The sequence below is a fragment of the Panulirus ornatus genome, chromosome 19, assembly GCF_036320965.1.
Source record: "Panulirus ornatus isolate Po-2019 chromosome 19, ASM3632096v1, whole genome shotgun sequence".
Classification (NCBI taxonomy): domain Eukaryota; kingdom Metazoa; phylum Arthropoda; class Malacostraca; order Decapoda; family Palinuridae; genus Panulirus; species Panulirus ornatus.
This window is the reverse complement of record NC_092242.1, coordinates 52643493-52664758: the sequence shown is the minus strand read 5'-3', so window position 1 is coordinate 52664758 and position 21266 is coordinate 52643493. Positions and strand designations below refer to the sequence as shown.

The following is a 21266-nucleotide window of genomic DNA, read 5'->3' as shown; positions in this document are numbered from 1 at the left end:
TGCGAGAACCGGTTACGATCGCAAATGGCTTGAAGGCTGGGTTATATATACTCGAGGAGCAACAGCTGTAAAGTCGGCTTTATGTCGACACTTCATAAAGGAGAGAGTTGCATGTCGCATTGGGGCACTGAACCCTTTGTTTCAATATATAGAAAGGAAAACAAAAACTGCCTCCATTATTCCACAGGAGCCAGGCTGACGGCGCGATCCATTAATAATTACGATAATTCACCTGGAACTTTCCGCTGCTTGACCTGAACAATGTTGTGCTCATGTATGGGCGGCGGACGTGAAGGTAGTTAACCCAACAACACATCGTGAAGAACACACACTCACCACTGGGTCCACTGTGGCTCTAATAATGTATGGATGCTCATGAGGTGTGTAACTGTGTGTGGTGGTGAGTGTGACGGTGTGTGGTGGTGAGTGTGACGGTGAGTGGTGGTGAGTGTGACTGTGAGTGGTGGGAGTGTGACGGTGTGTGGTGGTGAGTGTGACGGAGTGTGACGGTGTGTGGTGGTGTGTGATGGTGAGTGTGACGTTGTGTAACAGAGTGTGGTGATAAGTGTAACGGTGTGTGGTAGTGAATGTGACGGAGTGTGGTGGTGAGTGTGACGGAATATGGCGGTGTGTGACGGAGTGTGGTGATGAGTGTGACGGAGTGTGTTAGTGAGTGTGACGGAGCGGAGGCAATAAGTCTAATCCAATGTGGCTGTGAATGTGTTATGGCCTCGAGGGCAACCGTTTTACCTCGATGAAAGAAGTACCTTTCTTTCAACAGAATTGACGATAAATAAATTTTTTTTTTCTACCTGTTACAGCGGTTGAAAACTGTATCATACAAACGTTTAAAAAAAAAAAAAAAGACTCGATAAATATTCCGCCTCATATCCACGACCAGCATTGTTTGCGGCTCGTTAGTTACACGAAAATTTTGACGGTAATTTTCCTCTCTGAAAAATTATCCATGTTAGTCCGCTCTTACTACACTCACCTGTGCTCCCTTCCACTCAGTCACAAACACGTCAGGCATCTTGTACTTCAACCTTCTACCTTCTCCATGGCTTTCCCATTTATATTATTCCTTCCACTTCTGATATATATATATATATATATATATATATATATATATATATATATATATATATATATATATATATATAGACCACTCTGGAGAAATAAACGAATAATTCTGGGAGCTTCATATTTCGCTCAGCTCATAACCTACAACCCTCTTTACGTAAGTGGTAGTGGGTCCTAGGTTATAGGTCGAAAAATATAGAACTCGCAGAATTATTCGTTTATTTTTCCACTGTGGGTTTTATCTTCACCGATCAATGTGGCAATACATTTTGCAGTGTGTGTGTGTGTGTGTGTGTGTGTGTGTGTGTGTGTTACCGGACTCCACCTGCTCGAGGTTACACCACAAGTGAAAAGTCTACCTTGGCAAAGGCTGTATCACTGGGAATGCTGTCTCGTGAAAGAGCTTCTCACTCCACTACTGGAAGTAGCGTAAACTTGGGATGTAGAGTCCGTTAGAACCAGGTTCTGGATAACATAAAGGACTCTTTCATAGAAAATGGTACTGGGGTGGGACAGGGGGACAGTGTGGAACGGGAGCTGTGGTTTCGGTGCGTCACATATGACAACTAGAGAATAGATGTTAGAGAGTGAGTCCTCTTTTTCATCTGTTCTTGGCGCTACCTCGCTAACACAAGAAACGGCAAATAAGTAGGAAAGAAAAAGAACATATATATATATATATATATATATATATATATATATATATATATATATATATATACATATATATATATATATATATATATATATATATATATATATATATATATATATATATATATATATATCCTCCCTTGTTCTCATCCTGGTTGCGTCCGCGCACAACCAACACCCTAGACTTAGCCTTCGATAATGGTGAACAAACCTCGCTTGGTTCCTTTATCTATCTCTTAGGAATTGATGTACAAGGAGAGGGTACGAGGCCTCTTGCAGTCGCCTCAAACGACACACAGAGAAAATGAGAGTTGTATTCTTTCTCCCTTATCCCCAGCGATCCATACACACAATGGCAAAAAGTGAAAGTAAACAAAGCATGGGAATTACGGGAGGAATGGCAGGTATTTCAATGAAGCAATTCTGGCATGTGCATGAGAAGTGTGAGGTATGCGGAAGATGGGCAGATGAAAAAGGGTAGTGAGTGGTGGGATGATGAAATAAAGTTGCTAGCAAAAGAGGAAAGAGATGTATGAGAGCGGTACCTTAAGGGAAGGAATGAGAGTGATTAGGAGATATACGCGAGAAAGCGGAAGGAGGTAAGGAAGGTGCAGGAGCTAAAAAAGGGAGACTATGATGCTTTACAAAGAGGTTTACAGCGTGACAAAACAAGAGAACAAATGGGAACATCGGTGAAGGGGGCAAATAGGGAAGTGGTAACAGAGAGTGTCGAGGTGAAGAGATGAAGTGAATACTTTGAAGGACTGCTGAATTTGTGTTAAGGCAGATGTGCGGTGTTTGCGTCGGGGAGTAAAACGAAGTGAGTGTGTCATGACACGTAGTTTAGTACATAGACAAGCTGCAAAAGCCTTGTGTAAGATGAAATGTGGCAAGTCCGGCTGGAGCGGACGGTAATGATGTTTAATATCTTAAGAAAGAGGTGAATGTGTCGTTGATTCGTTAGCTAGGATTTTCAGTGTATGTAACAATCATGTTGAGGTGCTTGACGATCGGTGGAATGCCTGTATGAGTGCTACTGTTTAAAGGAAAGGGAGAAAAAAGGTGGCTGTTCGAATCACATAAGTTTGTTGAGTGTGCCTTGTAAGTTGTATGTGAGAGTGATCATTGAGAGGAAGGTGGCGAGCACAAAGCATTAGACTGGGGAGGAAAATGTGGCTTCAGGATTGGTAGATGATGTGAGGATCAGGTAGTTTGCTTTGAAAGCATGAATGTGAGAAACACTTAGGGAAACAGATGGATCTTTATGTGGCATTGACAGATCTGGAGAAAGTATATGATAAGGTTGATAAAGATGCTTTTCGGAAGGTGTTACGAATACATGGTGTGGGAGGAAAGCATAATAGAAGCAGTGAATTATCAAGCGAGTAATCGTGTATGCGAGTAGGTAGAGAAGAGCGTGAGTGGTTCCAAGTGAAGATGAGTCTGTTGCAGGGGGTTGTATGTCAATACGGCTGTTTAATTTGTTTATGGATGGGGTGGTGAGGGAAATAAATGCATGGGTCTTAGAAACGGGTAGGCATGCAGTCCTTATGGGGGTGAAGTGACCTGGGAAGTGAGTCAGGTGTTGTTTGATGATGATACGGCACTGGTGGCATATTCGAGTAAGAAACTACAGAAGTTGATGTCTTGGTTTTGGAGTGTGTGTTAAAGGAGGAAATTGAGAGCAAATGCGAATTAAAGCAATATTATTAGGCTTAGCACTACAAAGAATCAGGTTAGTTGGGGTGTGAGTTTGAATGTAAAAACTTGACGGAAATAGAGTGTTTTAGATATCTGGAAGTGGAATGGTAGCCAACGGAACCTACGGAACAGATGTTGAATCATTTGATTAGTAAAGGAGAAAAATTTTGGGAGCATCGAGGAGTGTGTTAAGAGGGTGAATATGGTTATGTTTGAAGGTATAACAGTCCCAACGACGGTGTATGGATGCGAGGCATGGGCTATAGGTAAGAATGTGTGGTGGAGGGTGAATGTGGTGAAAATGACATGTTTGAGGACAATATGTAGTGTAAGAAGGGTTGATAGAGTAAGCATTCATAGGGTAAAATAGAGGTGTAGTGATAAGAAGAGTGCGACTGAGATGGCTGAAAAGGGTGTTTTGAAATGGTCTGGACATATGAAGAGTATGAATGAGAAGTTGGCAAAGAGGATACATGCGTCAGTAGTGGTGTGCGCGCGCCTATGTGTGTGTGTGTGTGTGTGTGTGTGTGTGTGTGTGTGTGTGTGTGTGTGTGTGTGTGTGTTGGGGGGGGGGGGGGAAGAGAACGGTAAAACCACACTGGAAATGGAAGAACGTAGTGAATAATACCTTCAGTGGTTGAGGCCTTGATGTGCAGGGGGGGGGGGGTGAGAGGTCTACACGGGATAGAGTGAACTGTTGCTATGTGGTGTACAGGGAGCGATGTGCTGTCATTGGACTGAACAAGGGCATATGAAGCAGCCGGGGGAAACTATGAAATGTCTATGGGACCTGGTTGTGGATAGGGAGCTGTGGTTTCATTGCATTACACATGACAGTTAGAGAAAGGATGCGAGTTTTCTTTGTCTGCTCCTGGCGCTTCCTCCCTATCGCAGGAAATAGAGAACATTACATTAACCATTATACTTTTGGTTATAATGATATCTGTTCATTTTTCATTGAGTTAAGACTGTGTTCGACATTCTTCCCTACTTTCTCATTAGCCCAACTGCTCACTCTGCCTTCCTCAGTGCAACTGGGATCTGCTTGTCTAATATCTTCCAAGATATTTCTCTCTTTGCTCCTCAAGTCTCTCATGTAAAATGCAAACTAAGTCTCTAACATTCATGGGTTTCTTCATGGTGCGCCTTTGTCCAGGCAGGCTTGGCTTTTCCCACTCGCATGTTGTTACATTCGTGTAGTGTTTGAATTTTCCTCTTTATGTCATGCTGGGTTTATGAAGAAGTTCCTGCAGCTCAGATGCATAATCCCTAAGCAGTGCTTATAAACCAAGTACCGACTCTTCCATTGCCGACTGCAAACCCAGTGCCAACTCTTACATCAGTGAGAGTAAACCTAGTGCCATCTCTTCCCTCAGTGACTGTAAACCTAGTACCAACATTTACAATGATAGCTCCCAATCACTGACTGTAAACTTCATCGATGGTTGTAATCAATAGACATTCCTCTCACTACTGCTTGTATCCCAGTAATAACACACTTTTCAGTGCCTGCTACCGTCTCCTTCCATAGTACCCTTGATCCAGTAGTGGCATTCATGTCTGTGACTGTTGCTCAGTACCGACTCCTTCACCAGTACATGTAACCCAGTGCGAAGTTCCTTACCAGTGATCATGGTCATGGACTAACCTCTGACTCCCTCACCAGCGCTCCTCACCACTTGCTGGTTCCCTCAGCTGGGCTGGTAACCTGGTAATGACTCCCCGGAGTGTTCTTGTAACCTTACCTTACAGTCCTACAGCAATGTGTGTAACCCAGTACTGCCTGCTTCACCAGTGCACGTAAACCATTACTGACCTGTCACCTGTGTTACGCAACCCAGTGCTCTCTCCATCCAGAGTGTCAGCAACCCAGTGCTCACTCCCTCCAGAGTGTCAGCAGCCCAGTACTCTCTCCATCCAGAGTGTCAGCAACTACAGTACTCACTCCCTCCAGAGTGTCAGCAACCCAGTGCTCACTCCCTCCAGAGTGTCAGTAACCCAGTACTCACTCACTCCAGAGTGTCAGCAACCAAGCTCACTCCCTCCAGAGTGTCAGTAACCCAGTACTCACTCACTCCAGAGTGTCAGCAACCGTGCTCTCTCCCTCCAGAGTGTCAGCAACCCAGTACTCACTCCCTCCAGCTATGGCTCCCGTACTTGAGGAGGTAAACTTCTCCCTGCAGGTAAGCCAGTACTGACTCCCTCATTCCGACCTGTAAAGTCACTAATGACTTTATCAGCAACGGTTTCCCCCACTGTCTTATCTCTTCCTTAACATTACTATATAATTATCCACACTTGTTGCAGACCTCTCACTTCCATCTATTGCTTTCTAGGGCGTTTAATTAAGTTATCATGTGAGTATTTTGCAGTAATTTACTCACTCATCTATTTGTGAGTCTAATCACTATATTCACCAAGGTCTGGGTACCCTCAGTACCTCGAGATACCACAAATTATATAAAGCCATTAAGACTGCTAGGCCGGATGGTTTACTGGCTACATCAATAGATGTCTTTCCATTAGTCTCCGAGATAGAGCGTTGGGTATGAGATTACTTACCCACCCCAGGCACGTGTGGCCTCAGAGAGAGAGAGAGAGAGAGAGAGAGAGAGAGAGAGAGAGAGAGAGAGAGAGAGAGAGAGTGAGAGAGAGAATAAAATGAGGTGCTCCACGGATCATTAACCTTCTTCTTTCAATGAATTTTCACGGAAGATAACCTTAATGTGTACATCTGGCCTTACATCCATACTAGTGGTAATATAAGGTGTGTACATCTGGCCTTACATCCATACTAGTGGTAATATAAGGTGTGTACATCTGGCCTTACATCCATACTAGTGGTAATATAAGGTGTGTACATCAGGCCTTACATCCATACTAGTGGTAATATAAGGCGTGTACATCTGGCCTTACATCCATACTAGTGGTAATATAAGGTGTGTACATCTGGCCTTACATCCATACTAGTGGTAATATCAGGTGTGTACATCTGGCCTTACATCCATACTAGTGGTAATATCAGGTGTGTACATCTGGCCTTACATCCACACTAGTGGTAATATAAGGTGTGTACATCTGGCCTTACATCCACACTAGTGGTAATATCAGGTGTGTACATCTGGCCTTACATCCATACTAGTGGTAATATCAGGTGTGTACATCAGGCCTTACATCCATACTAGTGGTAATATAAGTGTGTACATCTGGCCTTACATCCATACTAGTGGTAATATCAGGTGTGTACATCAGGCCTTACATCCACACTAGTGGTAATATCAGGTGTGTACATCTGGCCTTACATCCACACTAGTGGTAATATCAGGTGTGTACATCTGGCCTTACATCCATACTAGTGGTAATATAAGGTGTGTACATCTGGCCTTACATCCATACTAGTGGTAACATCAGGTGTGTACATCTGGTCTGTAATCTCATCCTGAACATTTGCTCTCTGACACTTGACTCCATCAACGCTGGACGTAAGATGGATTTACTAACGTTAAACATTTACGACATATTGAGTCAGAAAACCTTCCTAAATCCCTCGCTTTTATCTCTTCAGTGTAGTTGAGTGATCGCCTCATATAATGTACCTCCTCGCGGTGCTTTTCCCATGCTCCTTCCTGCCATGAAAGATATTTTTTCTGCACTATGTTTACAAAACACATGTCCCTCCCTGATACATTTCCTCACTTGGTCTTATCTTCCACAGCGAGTCATCTCACAGTCTATCTCTCAAGAACGATTTCATTTTCCCTCAAGCTTCTCCAACAACGTCTTGACCCACTTTGTATAGCGTCTCACATCGACGTCTCATCCTCAAACCGTCTCCTTTCGTCTGCCATCCTTTTGACACAAATGCTTTCGTCGTCTCTCACGTCCGTCATCTGTCTGTCCATCATTACACCAGATCTGAAGACTCTCTCTCTCTCTCTCTCTCTCTCTCTCTCTCTCTCTCTCTCTCTCTCTCTCTCTCTCTCTCTCTCTCGTGACACATGACCATTATCCTCGGTCTTCCCCTGATTATAATTTACACCTTCGTGTGTTTTCCTCACAGATGGCCACAGTGTCTGTGCTGGGCTGCCTCTCAATCATCCTCCGGGTCATTAACTCTCGATCCTTATTACAGCCAGGCTCCTTAATGTGGTCTTTGTCTGAAGTGGTTGGTGTGTGCAACAAGGAGGGACGAGGGATCGATGTGTCCTCCTGGGGCTGTGTGTGTCATGGTATGTGGGAGACGACCCCCAGGTGCACCATGGATGGCATGGTGCTCTCAGCCACACAAGGACAGGCACACACCAGACAACTGAGAGCAAGCAGAAATAGACAGAAACCCACACAAACAGAGACCACGAAGGTAGCGACTAATCAAGCAAAGCCCATTGATTCAATGACCAATCAAGAAGACACAAGTCAAACATAGACCAATCAAGCACAAACCAATCATTAGCCAACATATAGTTTACAGAATATGTTGCAGAGTTTATATACATTCACTTATATACATTAAAGTGTATTTTCAGCCATCTGTATGTTCAACAGTAAATTCCCTCTCTGGAATCACTCTGATGTTTCCTTTGTATTTCTACAAAACTCGTGTGGTTGATATCAGCAGTTCATTCGGCGGCGGTCTGGTTGTATCAGATGTGACCAGGTGATGACAGTCACTCTGTGGTGGCTCTGGTCACAGATGTCGCCCATGCCGGTGTAACCCGTCAGATATTTATCGATGGGGGTGTAAGGATTTTTTGTGCAGGTATGACAACACCGGACGATCAATTAGGCAGGTCCCGCATCGCTGGTTATGTTACGTTTACTAAGTGATGATGTGGCCATGTGAGGACGTCATTCTCTAGGTGTACAGGTGGCAGGTGGCCATGCGTAGGTACCTATGAGGGAAGTTACCATATTGAGTAGCCATAGCGATGGTCGTAGAGAGTACCTCTAGGCAGGAGAGCTGTTAGGTGTGGCCATACAGGAGTGGCCGTGTACGTGTGTCCAAGATACTCCTGCCCAAGACGTTGGAGGAGCAGGAAAGCAATGGTCAAGTGAGGGGGAAAAAGTTACGTAAGAGGTTAAGCAGCCAAGTCTGGTGAGGAGAAGACCACAAGTTGTCTAACTAGCGCCTTGATCCTCCTGATTAAAGCACTTGATGATGTGTGCTGCTAACGTTTTTTAAAGAAGTGGCCTGGTGAAGCAGGTGTCCTGGTGATTCTTGGAGAAGTGGTTGTTTCGTCAGATGTGTGCTCTGGTAAAGTGGGTGCCCTGGGGAGGTGAGCGTCTTGTTATGTGGGCGTCCCGGTGATGATGGTTTTCTGGTACGACTGTCGTCCACGGTAGGCGAGCGTCCCAATAAGGTGTGCGTCCTCGCGAAGACGGGTGTCCTCTTGTAGACGTAGGTTTCCTGGTGAACTGGTTATACCTTGAGGTGGATATGTTGGCTGTCCTTGTGAAGCGTACCGGAATGCTGGCTAATTTTGATTGCCCTGATCTTGAGTTCTGGGGAACTGTTATAACTGGGAAGTCCCGGTCAGGTGTCCTGAGATGTGATGACACGATGAGTTGTTCTCTTAACGAGCCTAAGTGAGGTACAGTCATGCTTTAAATTTAAGCGCAATTGTGATCCGTTTAATTCTGGTACAGTTCTCTGGCCCATGGCTGCCAGTGTTTCTCATCTGACTCACGCAATCAGGTAAGTCCCAGGGACATTATCATTCATCAGGTGGTGACAGAAAGACTGCCTAATGTTTTGCTACTATTCTCTGCATTAACTCCTCGAGGGAAGTCGTGATGGGTGTGTGTGGGCAGCACACAGGCTACATCAAAGGTCCAGCTCCGACAACGCACAGCCTCCAGCTCTGAGACCAAACAGCCTCCAGCAAGACAAATAATCTCGTTAGTATAATTTCCTCAATTGAATTTTTTCTTTCAAATAAATCATGAAGAATGACCTTTAATATGACTCAGTTTCCCCGACTGAATAAGATATATATTAATACTGATGATATCATAAATGTGATAAAGTATGGTTCATATTACCTTCGCATATTGTCCAAACGTCTCTACTTAATACAGGAAATATAAATCTTACACAGTTTACAGTTCCATGCACTGTGGCTCGGGAGCTAAAGGAGGAAAGTTCTGGTACTTAAGGACGGAAGTGACCTACGTCTATGTGTTACTTATGAACAATATCTATGATACACAAGAATTACGTCCAATACACTTAGATTTTAATGACGTTGAAGGCTCCTGTCACAGACCAGTCCATATCAAGGTCGGGCCCTAATTGAAATATAGAGAGGATTGTGAAGCGGAAAAAGGAAAGGCAAGGGAAAGTATTTACGAATTTTGGAAGAAGTTTAAGTCCTGTCTTCTGGAATGTGCAAGGTTACAGTTATTGGGAAAACATTGGAAGGCAGAGATTTCCAAATCTTCGACGTGTAGGAAAAGAAGAAGGTATCAAAACGGCCAAAACATGAGTTGCCGATGGTTACACAACAATCATGTGACGCAGCAGCTTGACGAGTATTGTGTGGTCTAGCTAGTGGTGTGGGCACACAAGCAACCAGCTCTCGGTAGCAAAAACCAAAGTAATACCTATAAAGGAGGGAAAGTGAACCAATATCGCGGTGTTGAGCATGGAGGTCAAGTTTGTAAGTTAACCTGGGACAGTTTATAAGTCGGATCGCTTTCCACTCAGCCATGTCAAGTAAGCATACAAAGCTAGAACCATCCCAAATGCGAAATCAGTAATATTCCATACAAGGACGAGTCAATCCTTTACATAAACAGAGCAACTGTTCAGAAGAGAAGTTTGGACATCTAGACAGGACATCCAATTTCTTAGAGGCAGAGTTAGCTATTCCTGTAATGGGGATTTCCAAGAAAGAGTGGATGTTACAGTAATACCAAGTATGTTCACTGAGTCGAGATGGAATTACATAACCGTCAAAGGAGAGACGAGAGTTGGGAGGAGTTAACGATAGAGAGATGTGTGGAAACTGGTTCTTGGAGGCATTAAACTTAACAAGATTTTGTTTACGCCACTGAGATATCCTGTCTAAGTCTGAGTTTACTAAGGAAGGTGTGTCAAGAAGAGATGCAGATCGAGTGAGAGATGGAGGAGCAGAAGTGAAGGATATAGATGAATGTAGTGTTGAGTCGTCAGCGTATGAGTGCACTGGAGTATTTGTGGAGGAGAGGAAATCATCGTAAAAAAAAGAGGGGGACAAGGTGTAGGAGACAGGAGAGAAGCCTGATGGACACCGCTGTTGATAGAGGAAAAAAAGGGAGGGGGACGAAAGGGGGATGATCTATCAACAACCACAGAGATAGAGCGGCCGGAGAGGAATCTAAACATGAAGCAGCAAAGTGAGGGAGGAAAGCCAAAAGAGGGGAGCTCAGAGATGATACTCCGATGCCACACCCTGTCAAGAGCCTTAGCTATGTCAGGGGCAACTACACATGACTCCCCCAAAATCTCTCAAGGATGATGACCAGACATTAGTAACATGGGAAATATCACCATTGAATCTCGTATTACGGAAGCCATACTGGTGATCAAGGAGAAGACTGTGATTTTCGGGGTGTTTAAGGATATGGGAGTTGACGAGGGATTCAAAGACTTTAGAAATGGTCAAAGCAAGAGGACGACAGAGGAGTTAGAACGGTCACCTTTCTTAGGAATGGGATGTGATACATGCTTCCAAGGAGATGGAAATTTTGGGTTTTTGAGCAGAAATGGAACAGACGAGCAAGCACAGGTGCAAGTTCAGAGGCACACTCTTTCACTACAAGGGGATGGATAGCATCAGGACTAAAAACCTTGCTTGTGTCTAGAGAAAGGAGCGCTTTTCGTACAGTCCGAAAAGAGATTACAGGAAGAGCCATAGGATTAGTAAGAGGAGCATAAGAGGCTGAAGGAATGTTAGAGTCATCCAAGGTGGAGTATGAGGTGAAACGGGAACCAAAGGGAGTTGCTTTGTCTACGGGAGAGACAACTATAGTACCGTCTTAAAGGAAAATTGAAGGAAAGGTAGAGTAACAGAAGTAGTTAGGGATGCCCTTACCTAAAGATCAGAAAGACCTATCAGTGGATGACGAGGTAAGGTTATCACACTTCCTTTGCATAAAGGAACGCTTCGCCTCACGGATAACGTGCTTGCAGCGATTTCTGGCAGTGATGAAAGCTGAATGGGAGCCAGAGGAAGGAGAGTTTTTCCAAGCAATATATACCTGATCCCTTGTCTGAATGGCCTCAGAACGGGAACGGCTGAACCATGGGTTGGATGAAGAGGTCGTCTTGGAGGAAGAGGGGATAACTGCTTCTATTCCGGCAAGAATAATCTCTGCTATGAGTTTGGCGGAGACGGAAACATCACCACAAAAGAGACAGTGATTTCCCAAAGGAAAGTCAGAAAAGAAGTTAGTGAGTTATTCCAATCAGCTTTGTTGAGATGCTAGTATTTACGCTTAGAAGGGGCTACTGGAAGGAGAGGTGGAGGTACCGTTACAATAGATACATTTGCAAGAGTGTGATCAGATGAACCAACTGGGGGCAGCGAGATTATGTATTTACAGCGGGATGGACAAGAGGTGAACAACAGATCCAGACTACCAGGACAGTGGTCACAGCAGCATTATCTGGAAACTGTACCAGCTCGAAGTTATCTCTACTATTCTCCACCAGCTCTCCCTCCCTCCACCCTCACCCTTCTCCTCGTCCTACACCTCACCTGTAACGACCGGCCGACCATTTCCCAGTCTTGCGCCAATACATTTACAACTTTTTTCCTCCACAGTCAACTGATACAGGAAATTAAAAACCTTAGATTAGGTCATTTTGGTTAACGTTTTACACATGTGAAATGTTTTCGTTCAGCATTTGACATATCATAAAAACACTTTACTTTTTTTCGGAAATAAAATTGATAGTTGTCACATCACTACACAATTTTCATATACTGCAATACTATTGTTATGCATAATTGTATACCCACTACTGATGCTCATCAAGTACCTATGAAATTATCACCATGATTATTCTTTGTTTTTCATGTAGCTATTTAAAGCGTTACACTTAATGGCCTTCAAGTAATGATGAGGTGATGGGCAAGGTTCTGTGATGGCCTTCAAGTAATGATGAGGTGATGGGCAAGGTTCTGTGATGGCCTTCAAGTAATGATGAGGTGATGGGCAAGGTTCTGTGATGGCCTTCAAGTAATGATGAGGTGATGGGCAAGGTTCTGTGATGGCCTTCAAGTAATGATGAGGTGATGGGCAAGGTTCTGTGATGGCCTTCAAGTAATGATGAGGTGATGGGCAAGGTTCTGTGATGGCCTTCAAGTAATGATGAGGTGATGGGCAAGGTTCTGTGCTGGCAACATGTTCCAGGTATCTATAATTTCCAGATTACCTATCACTGATAACGATAAGAGGAAACTCTGGTCGTGGTGGACATTGGTTTGGTGTCTCTCCGATAGGTGGAACCACAAGCTGTGGCTGGGGTGGTATGAGAGGGGAAATGCCCAACTCTAGGGTGTGACTGTACCTTATCGAGGTGTCTTGATGAGTTATCTCCTTATATCCTAGGAGTCAAGGGCTCGAGCGAGGGGTGTAGGATATTCTGGTGAGGTCGGGTAGTCTAGTAAAACAAACTGACCTGTCCTAGTAAACTGTTTGATCAGGTTTATGAGATAAGGTGATATGGTCAGACGTCCTGATGAGACGTAGTGGTGAACATGTCTTGGTGATCCGACCTAGCGAAGTGTTCCCTCTGTGATGTCATGGTTAGGAATCCTGATGAAGCTCTAGGGTGACGCGTTCTGGTGAGACGTCAAGATACAGCAGTGACCCGCTAAGGTAACCATTCACCCGCTAAGGTAACCATTCACCCGCTAAGGTAACCATTCACCCGCTAAGGTAACCATTCACCCGCTAAGGTAACCATTCACACGCTGAGGTAACCATTCACACGCTGAGGTAACCATTCACACGCTGAGGTAACCATTCACACGCTGAGGTAACCATTCACACGCTAAGGTAACCATTCACACGCTAAGGTAAGCACTCACACGCTAAGGTAATCATTCACACGCTAAGGTAACCATTCACCCGCTAAGGTAAGCATTCACCCGCTAAGGTAACCATTCACCCGCTAAGGTAACCATTCACCCACTGAGGTAACTATTCACCCGCTAAGGTAAGCATTCAACCGCTAAGGTAACCATTCGCATCATCTTTACAATGTCGAGTGTTTGTAATGACTCGGTGCTGACAACGGCCATACACACAGTGTATGGGAGGGACTCAGTAATAGGACCTGTGGCAGCCAACCCCAACACGCTTGTAACTATGAAGCCGCCGCGTCTTTGGCTTACGGGACTCGTCTGAAGAACCTGACACGAGAGGTATGTACGTCAGGGACCAGCGAGGGAATGTGTTATGTGAGAGTATCACAAGGTACGTGTGAGAGGACAGTGACACAGTGTGTTAACGTGAGATGCTTGGAACGATATGCGAGGAGTAAAGAAGTGTGTTGAGGTGCGTGTGGGAGAAGAGCCTTCTCTGACCAGCGAGAGTACGATAGTCTGCTTTGAAGCGAAGGTAAAAGTGAAGCTAGTGAACGAGTGGGAAGCTTAGGTGTTAGATCAAGGAAGGATTTGCGACAGGCTGTAAGAGGAGGGAATCCAGCCTCTGGCTGAGGTTTATACCAATAAATGAATGCTGGAGAAGTGAGTAGCGACCGTGAGACAGTATGCAAATGTGTAATGAATTGGATAAACGAGTTAGGAGAACACGTCAAAATGTGTGGACGTTCTAAGCACTATGCAGTGGGCCCGTAGCATATATAAAGCTCTTACTCGTAGGAAACTGAGGAATTACAGCTCTTTGTAAACGAGGAGGGTAGCGAAGGCTCATTAAGGCTACGAAGAGTTTCTATAATGAGGCTTGAGCCTGCGTCAGGAAGCATTAAGTGCTCAGTCCAAGGATTATAATGCAGGTAAAGATGAATCAAGCAAGGGGTACAGTAGCCCTGAGCTGTAATTCATTACATGAAAGGCAGAGTAGTCAATGTTGTGAAGGTAACTATTACCATATACAGTTAAGGGAAAGATGAAGCGCAGTCCAGGAATGACAGAATGTTTTGGAAACGTGTTTAACATTATTGTCTCAGTTTTCAATCTTCTGTGTTCGTTACCGGATGGCCATCTCGCTACCATGTTTCCTATCTTATTCTGGTGTTCTCTGGCTATCCCTGTCACAGGCTATGTTTACGACTTGCAATGCTACGACTTCTTAAGCCATCAAACTCCAATACTCTTTGCTTCAACTCCAGAAGACAGACTCCAAGATCTGATCGGATCAGGTCGTTCTATATATATATATATATATATATATATATATATATATATATATATATATATATATATATATATATATATATAAATACATATATAGTGTGTGTGTGTGTGTGTGCGTGTTTAGGGACGAGGAGAAGGACTGTTTCTGTCCAGTGTTGGGAAACTGGCAAGGAGTATAAAACAGTTCCAACACTGAGGTGGTGGTGCGCATGAAGTGCTTTAAGGGACGCAATTCCACAGGAGTCAAGGGTTACATTTTTAATTTTTCCAAAAGAAGGAACAGAGACGGGGGCCAGGTGAGGATATTCCCTCAAAGGCCCAGTCCTCTGTTCTTAACGCTACCTCGCTAATGCGGGAAATGGCGAATAGTTTGGAAAAAAAAAAAAAAAAAAAAAAAAAATATATATATATATATATATATATATATATATATATATATATATATATATATTTTATTTTTTTTTTATTATACTTTGTCGCTGTCTCCCGCGTTTGCGAGGTAGCGCAAGGAAACAGACGAAAGAAATGGCCCAACCCCGCCCCATACACATGTATATACATACGTCCACACACGCAAATATACATACCTACACAGCTTTCCATGGTTTACCCCAGACGCTTCACATGCCTTGATTCAATCCACTGACAGCACGTCAACCCCGGTATACCACATCGCTCCAATTCACTCTATTCCTTGCCCTCCTTTCACCCTCCTGCATGTTCAGGCCCCGATCACACAAAATCTTTTTCACTCCATCTTTCCACCTCCAATTTGGTCTCCCTCTTCTCCTCGTTCCCTCCACCTCCGACACATATATCCTCTTGGTCAATCTTTCCTCACTCATTCTCTCCATGTGTCCAAACCACTTCAAAACACCCTCTTCTGCTCTCTCAACCACGCTCTTTTTATTTCCACACATCTCTCTTACCCTTACGTTACTCACTCGATCAAACCACCTCGCACCACACATTGTCCTCAAACATCTCATTTCCAGCACCTCCATCCTCCTGCGCACAACTCTATCCATAGCCCACGCCTCGCAACCATACAACATTGCTGGAACCACTATTCCTTCAAACATACCCATTTTTGCTTTCCGAGATAATGTTCTCGACTTCCACACATTCTTCAAGGCCCCCAGAATTTTCGCCCCCTCCCCCACCCTATGATCCACTTCCGCTTCCATGGTTCCATCCGCTGCCAGATCCACTCCCAGATATCTAAAACACTTCACTTCCTCCAGTTTTTCTCCATTCAAACTCACCTCCCAATTGACTTGACCCTCAACCCTACTGTACCTAATAACCTTGCTCTTATTCACATTTACTCTTAACTTTCTTCTTCCACACACTTTACCAAACTCAGTCACCAGCTTCTGCAGTTTCTCACATATATATATATGTGTGTGTGTGTGTGTGTGTGTGTGTGTGTGTGTGTGTGTGTGTGTGTTCTGATATCACAGCACGATGATATAAGACGGGATAATGTTTGGGTCCCTGTCATACAGTCACCAGTTCTGACCAAAGAGACGCAAAACATTTTCATTCATTTTCGCTACTGAGCAGTAATTCTCTCTCTGTCTTCCCTACTGGACCACTACCTTCCCACGCCTCCATACCACCTTCTACTCATCCTACAGACAACAAAACTAATCCCTCTGAAGCAGCTTCCCAGGTTATCAACACCCCGAGTTTGGTCGGGTCAACAATAGTGTCATAACGGCAGAACGTAATAGAAATCCCTCGTAAACTCTAGCGGGTCTTCACCTACATCAAACAAAAGAGACGTCAGAAGTTTCTTGTTGAGGAAATTAATCTGGCTGTATTAGCATAGTGAAAAGCGTTTGTTGTGACTGTCTGACGTGACGATTTTGCTCTATGATATTGTATATTGAGAGAGGAGGGTTGGGAAGACTGTTTACACGCTGTGTGTGTGTGTGTGTGTGTGTGTGTGTGTGTGTGTGTGTGTGTGTTTTAGGGACGAGGAGAAGGACTGTTTCTGTCCAGTGTTGGGAAACTGGTGAGAATTATAAAACACTGTTCCAACACTGAGGTGGTGGTGTGTGTGGAGTGCTTTAAGGGACGCAATTCCACAAGAGTCAAGGATTACTTTTTCTTGAGTGCGAAGGTCATGAGGTGTCGGTCAGGACGTAATCTCAGTGGAACGAGGGAGCCCAAGCGAGACGGCGTCGTTTCTGTACTGTGACGACGGAGGAGGAGGGTGTCGATCCTGTCTTATGAAGGGTGTGGGAACGATGGTAGGGGAAAGGATTCACGCCTGGCGGGGGAGGGAGTGAGTAGACGATGATCGACCTCTGCAAAAGGGTAGGGGAGTGGAGAGAACGTTGTTATTCAAGAGTGAGAGAGCTGTGTTACTGTATCTTAAAGAGACACCAGGTGAGGTGTCTTAACTAGGGCGCGTTGTTGTGACGTGGGCGATGGTTCAGCATAATAAGAGTAGAGGGAACTGATATGAAGGTCGATGGATGAGTTATGAGGAACAAAAAATTCAGTATGAGGATAGATAATAAGGTATCAAGGTCGATGGAAGAGTTATGAGAGCCCAAGGGCGAAGTATGAGGAATATTGGATGACGTATGGGGATCGAAGAGTTGCAGGGTTCGATATGAGGGACATGAGGATCAAAAGACAAAGTACGAGGAACGAAGGATAGGGGACGAAGGCTCAAGGATGAGGGATAAGGGTAAGAGGATTAGATATGAGGGTGATGGAGTTTGGGGGAACACTGGTTGTGTACAGAGAGTAGGAGTGTAGGAGGATGGATGATGTACACTTCGTTGGTGTACGAAGTGTGTCGGGTAGCGTTACTACATTCGTATGTCAGGCAGTGTGGGGGATCAGGCGGTTGCCACACATATATTATGCTGGATTAGGACGGCGCTGCTCTCGATAGGTTAAGACCAGAGTGGGATGAAGGGAGAGTGTTTGTATTGCATCAGCCGAGGGGCGCGAGTGGCGGGTTTGCCTGTAATGTGAAGAGCAACGCAAATATCATGTGTGACGTGAGGGGAGTCAGGATGAGGTGAGGTGGTGTAGTCTACATGGACGGTACCAGATGTATTCATGTATACCAGATGGTTTCGGCTTTATTTCATACCTCTTTATTACTGGTGATTGTATGATTTCCTGACATCAGTTGTTCAACCATGCAATCACTCGAGTAAACTCGTTACCCAAGTGCTCCATGTTAGGGCATCAGCATATCATGCCACATCCATTGTCCAGACTGAAGCTTTACACCCAAAGACCAAGATTCTTCAGACGCCAGACGCGGTTACGTAAGATCAAGTGTACGCCTCTCCTCGGGCCAGTAGGTGGCAGGAGTCTCACTAACACATACACGGAAATAAGTAGTCATACTGCTGCACCCTAGTCAAGCCGGCAGCCAGTGCGTCATGGTGTGCACACGTGGTTCCAGAGGAAGATGAGCTGCTTACACAGTCGTCTGGAGCAAGTGGGTACAATGTTACAGAGAAACTTATAAAACAAATGACCTGGTACTGTTTTCCAAGATACACGGTATAACAAAACGCTGGACTAAAGGAAAAGTTTTAGCCAAAGTCTCGCTACCATTGGGAAGCTTAGTCAAGATCCACAAGCAAAAAGGTGGAAATGGATTACCACAGCTTTCACACACAGTCCCAAACACAATTGGTATTCAGGAATGTCTCCCCCACCTTCTGGAGGGATGAAATGCCACACGGGCAGAGACGGTGAGGTAGGTCAAGAGAGGATCTTGGCGACTTTGGTGTAGGGAAGGGAGAATATAGTACTTCAGTCCATCACAGATATGACTGAATCAATGGCTAACACATTTACCTACGAAAACGAGCAATCAATGAACATTTCCTCAGTGCTGTAGCACTAATAATGTCACTGTGGACGTAGCTTCCGACGGAGCATTACGGTCTGGAGAAATTCTGGATGTATACGCACCGATGAACACCCCGTAAAATTCATACTGACAGCGTAGCCAAATGGCAGCCACGAAACTCAAGTCAGAGACTTCAAAGCATCTTTCCCTCCATCTTTCCACGTCCTCTATGATATACCCGTTTTTCTTCTTCCCTGTAATTCTCACATATACATCATAGTCATTCTTTCCTCACTCATCCTCTCCATATATCCAAACCATTTCAGCACACACTCTTCAGCTCTCTCATACACACCCCTTTAACTACCACACCTCTCTCTTATCCTATCACTTCTCATTCGATCAATCCTCCTTACAGAAAATACTGTCCTCAAACACTTCATTTCCAACATGTTCACGCTATCCTTTACATTTTTGTCTATAGGTCCTTGCATACATCCATATTTCACTGACGGGATTACTATGTTATTAAACAACCCATCTACGCCCTTTCCACTCATCCCCCAATGCACCCAAGACCTTTGTCCCCTCATCCATCCTATCGCTCACTTTGGCTGCCATGGTTCCATCAGCTGCCACATCCACTCCCAGGTATCTGAAGTTCCAGTGTATGAGGTGCGGCAACTTAAGAGGAAAAGGAAAGTTAGCAAAGAAGCATCCACTTAGTATTGCGATGGAAAATCTAGTTAAGAATAAGTGACAGCAGTTACAACGATAAACTCGAGCATATATATATATATATATATATATATATATATATATATATATATATATATATATATACATATATATGCATGCTATTTCGTGTGTGGCGGGATGGCGACGAGAATGGATGAAGGCAGCAAGTATGGATATGTACACGTGCATATATGTATATGTCTGTGTATGTATATGTATGTATTTGTGCGTGCTTGGGCGTTTATGTATATACATGTGTATGTGGGTGGGTTGGGCCATTCTTCGTCTGTTTCCTTGCGCTACCTCACTAACGCGAGACGGCGGTTAATAATAATAATAATAATAATAATAACAATAATAATGATTATATGATGATATATAACATAATATAATATAATATATAATAATAATACGATATATATATATATATATATATATATATATATATATATATATATATATATATATATATATATATTGTCAGCTGAAACATGATAACGTATAACCAATGAAACAATCCCTTAACTTTCAACACATAACATATAACTGTTGCAACATGGTCTCCAAAATGGTATGCAATATATAACCTATGATTGTTGAAATATCATTACTTAACAGCTTGCAACACATAACGGTTGAGAAATAATCACCAAACAAGTTGATAAACAATTACGTCACTTACCTTCCTCCGTCCAGCTGGTGTGAGGTTGTGACAACCGTCGGTCACAAGTGTCGACACTTGCAGCAGATTTCTCACTTCAACATTTTTCCCAACACTCAGACACTAGTTATATAATGTGTATAACTCTGAATAAAATACTGTATTCATGTCATCTACCATCACTTTAATGTAAGAAAACTTTAATATATAGTTGACTAACTCCCATTAAAGTTACAATTTTCTGGTTTTAATTCTCATATTCCAAACTGTTTTTTTCCGACCATTTCAAATCATAAGTCATCACTCACTGTGAGTAAATGTGACTAGAGGCAGGAGCTCTGAGGGCAACTATTGTTTCCAAGGTCCAGATCACTCTGAGCTGATCCACACGAGAGGCGAGGCTGCAGTAAATTTTTACGAATACCATTTTGAAACGCACACAAGCCAGTTCACAAACACAAAATCATTCGTTGGATTTTCCACCGAAATCATATTTTAGTATCACGTGAAGTGCAACTGATTTCATCTCATTTTTTTTTTCCTCTCCATCTGACATTTTCCCTGATAATACGTCACTTACACTACAACTTCCCGTAATCCTGCCACAACGTGTTAACCTCCCTCACTTTAAGGAACGCCTTACAGAAATCAAAGTTGATAACATGATCACAATGTCTCATCGTTATCTGCTTCACTGAAACATACAATCACTCTAGTATGTCATCACGTATATATGTAACATAATTATCACACACAAGGCTTAGATGACCTGCGTCTGGCTTCTCCAAAGGTCATGGAAGGACTGACGGTGTTAACCTAACCCTGTGGTGAGTGGGAGGGACCAGCAGTTTCACCATCAGACTGGTAGTTTGGCTGGGTCGTTGTTGACAAGTATAAACATCACGCCAGGTGTCTCGAATTCTGTTTTAATCACTAGACAACAATATGAACTTAATTAATATTTATCATCTTCCAGCACATCACCATAGCCGGGTTGGGTTTACATCTATGGACCCGCGGACGTAAACACTGGGAAACAAGTGGGCGGAGCCTGATCCAGCGTTACGCCAGATGACGTCATGTGTACCAGCGAGGCTCAACTCCTGAGCTTGAAGTGAATCCATTTTTCTTTTAATGGTTCTGATGTAAGTCGTAATATTACGTTGGCTTTCATCCACCAGTTGGGGTGTGATTACCTCTCTATTGTTGGGTAGTCTGAACATTA

General features: G+C 43.8%; 1 long non-coding RNA gene across 1 annotated transcript in view; it reads right to left on the bottom strand.

Annotated features, from left to right (window-relative positions):
• LOC139755502 (uncharacterized) overlaps positions 1 to 20815 on the bottom strand; it is a 1033757-nt gene extending 1012942 nt beyond the window's left edge. Inside the window, exon 1 of the long non-coding RNA XR_011714114.1 lies at positions 20063 to 20815. This is a non-coding gene — a long non-coding RNA (uncharacterized lncRNA). The remainder of the gene's footprint in view (positions 1 to 20062) is intronic.
• Positions 20816 to 21266: the final 451 nt, after the last annotated feature.